This window comes from Hakea prostrata, chromosome 8, assembly GCF_041222555.1.
Source record: "Hakea prostrata isolate BN-2017 chromosome 8, UWA_Hpros_2, whole genome shotgun sequence".
Lineage (NCBI taxonomy): Eukaryota > Viridiplantae > Streptophyta > Magnoliopsida > Proteales > Proteaceae > Hakea > Hakea prostrata.
Genome location: NC_142607.1, coordinates 34,873,785 through 34,878,672, shown reverse-complemented (window position 1 = coordinate 34,878,672; position 4,888 = coordinate 34,873,785). Strand labels below are relative to the sequence as shown.

The 4,888-nt window shown below is 34.9% G+C and overlaps 1 pseudogene; it reads left to right on the top strand.

Annotated features, from left to right (window-relative positions):
• The first annotated feature begins 3,254 nt into the window (after positions 1-3,254).
• Positions 3,255-4,265, top strand: LOC149007650 (cytosolic sulfotransferase 15 pseudogene; annotated as a pseudogene).
• The last annotated feature ends 623 nt before the right edge of the window (positions 4,266-4,888 follow it).

Below are 4,888 nucleotides of genomic sequence, written 5' to 3'. Positions count from 1 at the left end.
CAAAAGAGCAAGTGCTTGAGGTGGTGGCATAGGTTTGTTGGGGGTTTAAATTCAAGATAGTTGGTGCTTGAGTACTATGCTTCTATAATAATGGAGGATACCGGCCAAGTAGAGGGTGTTTGAGGGTGCTATTGCTTAACCATGGTATGCACTCTGCGTAGAAGACCTTGAATTTGGGTTAGGCAAGTCTCTGACACATACCAGTCCTATACTAATGGTCTTGCATTTTCTTTTCCATGAATAACTATAATGAGTAGATGTCGAGGATGATAAAGAATGGTGAGATGATGAGGGAATGAGATGATATGAGAAGAGATGTGATACATGTAGACTGAGAGACCCTTGATCCTAGTCGTAGTATGAAGCATGGCCTTTACCCTAAACCTTTGGTCATACATTTACTTTTTAGTGGATTGAGTATGGCCCTTCCACAAAGGACTGCTATATTGTTTTAAAGCATGATACAATAGTTAAGGACTTGCATTATAATCCATGCATATAGTGATCATGCATCAATCATGCATAATGGATGTGATTGTTTTACCCTCACAAGTTTAGTAGAACTCATCCCTCATGAGATGTTTTCTTTTAGATGATGCTACAAAGCTCAAGATAGTCCCAGTGTTGGAGATGTTTCAACCTGAGGTGGGACTTGTAGAATCTAAGGAACCCTTTGTGTCTTTACTTGACGCATTACGTTGCTACTACACATGTTCCTACTTTCACATATATCATAAGAGTGAGCATATTCGTTTATGCAGTTTGACATTTGCAATCAACAAGGAAACATAACTTTGTTGAACAAATTCACAACTCAGTTGAGAAAAAGTGTTTGCTGATGGGGTCTAGAAACAACTACAAACCATAGTGGCCATGGGGATGCAGATCACATGATCTGATGAGTGGTTCGTTTCCACTCAATGTTTTGTAGGGTTGTTTTTCTTAACTGCAACAATGGAGGCATAAACTTTTAGTTGCTGCTACGGGATAAGACCATCAAAGTCTATTTGGGTTTTTTGTCCATATTTTCCCTGTCTCTAGCTCATAATCCAGACTAAGCTGCTTCTCTAGTAGTTGAAGACAAATTTACTTTGCTTTATAACTTCAACTCTATTACTTTTTATCATTTATCTGATTCTAGGAAAGGAGATGCTTACCTTCTAGTAAGGGGACACTGACTTTAAGGCTTTCTAAGTCATCATGAGGTTCATCTTCTTTTAGGTAGTCTAATTTTATACTGAACAAGAAGTTTCTCTCCTAGTTTTCTTCTTAACAAGATCCTTTTTCTTTTCTTTGTCTAGAAAAAAATGAAGGTGGCCTTATCCAATAGAAAATGCAAAACTTTGAAGGCCAGCTTTGAGTAGAGGTGTAAATGGATAACCGAAATCCGCTTCCAAATTTGTATTCGCATCCATTTAGGTGTATCCGAATCCGTCCGATTACTAATAGGATGTGGATATGGTAATACCCCTTTCTTGCCAATTATTATTCGTTCGATAAAATTATCCGATTAAGTTACTTATTTAGATTTATTATTCTTATTTTTATAAAATTTTTATCTGTGGTATGTGATTATTTTTCTAGATTTTCTACTAAAATAGCTATTAGAGTTGCTAAATGCTTAAATTTCAAACATAGCCCTCACAAATAAAAGGGTAAAGATGTAAACAGGTAGTCAAAAACTTGTATCAATCTGAATTCATGCCCATTTAGAAGAATCTACTTAAGAAATAACTATCCAATTATCATCCGAATCAGACTGAATCCGTCCGAAAACCGATAGGATATTATCCGAATCTGTCCGAATATAATAGGACGGATATGATATTACTACTATCCAATCCGAATCCGATCTGTTTGCACCCCTAGCTTTGAGGGCATAGTTTTGTTTATACTTTTCCAATTCAGTTTTATAATATATATTCAACAATGGGTCACAAATTTTAAAGTGAATTGGTGAAACTCAATGCAGCCAAAATCTCCTTTACTTCGAAAACCATTTGGGTCCCAAAATATTGGTATTTTTTTTTTTGAGTTTTAGATTTCAATTCACTCTTTAAAATTTGAATTTAAGGGCCTGTTTGGTTACATGAATCCAGAGATTTCAAATCTCTGGATTCATGAATCTGAGAATTATACCTGTTTGGTTGTAAAAATCTCTAGATTCATGAAATCTAGAGATTCACCTTTTTAGACTAAAAACGTGAATCTGTAGATTTATGAGTAAGGGTGAAATCTAGAGATTTAAAAAAAGCTATATATTTTCACATTTACAAAAATCACATTGATTAAGGGCCTGTTTGGTTACTTGAGTCTGTAGATTTCAAAAATTTAGAGATTTCAAGTCTACAGACTTCAAATCTCTAGAGTCATGGTTCGTAAAATTAACTGTTTGGTTAGTTTGAATTTTTGGAATGAAATTTCTAGATTTATTTAAAAAAAATATTTATTGAATTATGGTTCAAATCTTTAACGCTTTGATAGTATGGGTGAAATCTCTGGATTTCACCTCATACCCATAAATCTACAGATTCACGTTTTTAGTGTAAAAATGTGAATCTCTAGATTTCATGAATCTAAGGATTCACACAACCAAACAGGTAAAAATCTCCCATTTGTGAATCCAAAGATTTGAAATCTCTAGATTCGCCTAACCAAACAGGCCCTAAATAATTTTTTAGGATGAATATACAAATTTCATTCCACAACCAAACATTTAATTTTATAAATTATAACTCCATAGATTTGAAATCTATAGATTTGAAATCTCCAAACTCATGTAACCAAACAGGCCCTAAGACACTTTTTGAATTTTAAGTTTTGGCTTCACTTTTGCCATTTAAACTGTACCCGTATTATCCTATCTAATGTATGCCAAATCACCCCATCCTTATCTCTCAGTTTATATATGGAATGTATGGGTGTAATAACTCTAATTATAGCAATAAATTAACTATAATATTCTACCCAAAAAACAAAGATTAAGTATAATATTATGCTATAATTAGGCTTGTACAGTGATGCAGCATTCACTGGACATGATTAGATTTACTTTGAACTATTATATAAGGCCATTTATGCTGTCTAATCTAAACCATAAATTAATTTTATAAAACTAGCTCTTCTTCATTGTTTTCATTTGCCTCTCATGTTGTGGGTTAAAGAGTTTGTTTGATCTAAAACAGTATTTAGCTCCACATATTCCTGTTTTGTTTATTCATAGGGTGAAGAAGAGTTGTTATCGTTTTCGTTTCATGGCCAACACTCACATCATCAACCAAAGCAGTACTACTGATGATTCTGCTACCATGGAACTTCTTTCTACCTTGCCTGAAGAGAAAGGATGGACCGGCGTACCCCTTTATCGATATCACGGCACTTGGTGTCACGCTACGGGGATACAAGCAGCAATATCCTTCCAAAACCACTTCCAAGCATTAGAAAGTGATGTTATTCTAGTCACCACACCAAAATCAGGTACTACTTGGTTAAAGGCCTTGGCTTTCGCTACTCTTAATCGCCATCGATACGCTAGTTCTACTCTTTCTGATGGTCAAAGCCACCCTTTGCTGACGGCGAACCCTCATGATCTTGTGCCATTTTTTGAATTTAAGTTGTACACAGACAACCACAAGCTTCCTGATTTAGAAAATATTCCTTCTCCAAGACTTTTTGCCACCCATGTTCCTTACCCATGGCTTCCAAACTCTATCAAGGACTCCAACTGTAAAATTGTTTATCTATGTAGGAATCCCAGAGACACCTTAGTATCTTATTGGCACTTCACCAACAAAGCAAGATCTGAAAGTCTTGGTCCACTTTCTCTAGAGATAGGTTTTGAGATGTTTTGCAATGGAATTACAGGGTTTGGACCCTTTTGGGATCATGCCTTGGGTTACTGGAATGAAAACTTAGAAAGACCACAAAAGGTGTTATTTTTGAAGTATGAAGAATTGAAGAAAGACATCACTTATCAATTAAAAAGACTTGCAGAGTTCATGGGATGCCCTTTTAGTGTGGAAGAAGAGAGAGATGGAGTTATAGATGAGATATCAAGACTGTGTAGCTTCGAATGTCTAAAAAGTCTGGAGGTGAATAAGTCATCAACAAAAGCTATTTCCTTCTTTGAAAATCAGACTTTGTTTAGGAAAGGTGAAGTGGGTGATTGGGTGAATTATCTCACCACCCCAATGGTGGAGCAGTTAGACAAACTCATGGAAGAAAAGCTAAGTGGTTCTGGCTTAACTTTTGATATGTATTCGTAACTTCAAAATAAATCTATTAAGCTCTACTAGTATTATTATTCATGTAATGTAGATCATCGCAGCACTCCATTTTCAACAAAAAAAAAAAAAAAAAAATTGAACTGCACCATTGGTCCTAAAAAAATTTTGAACTCTTAACCTTATACTATGAGCTGTTGAGTCAACTCTTGGGGTTGGAGTTGAATTCCTTGTAAAATTCTTGTTCCAATTGATTTTCTATCAATCTCCATAGTTAGATTATACTAGTACAGATCTTCAAGTGAGTTTTAAGTCCCTAGTTTCATCAAATTTGTCTACTTTTCATCTGAGGTTTTATGATATTGTGTCTTGGCTTCTCCCACTAGGCACAATATAACATTCAAATTGATACCATATTGGTTGTATATCACAGACAAGAAGTAATAAAATCCAAAATTTCGCATTTAAAGAAACATTAAAAACAAATCCATCCGAGACAAGAAGGTCACATCAAGATTAAAGGATGGGAAGTACGATTTCACAGCTTAGAAAAAAAGACAATTCTTATACAATCTTCTGCATCAGCCATGCCAGTTCATTATATGTCATACTTTGAACTTGCCAAAGCTATTTTATAGGATCTGGAAAGGAATCCCAAACCCAGA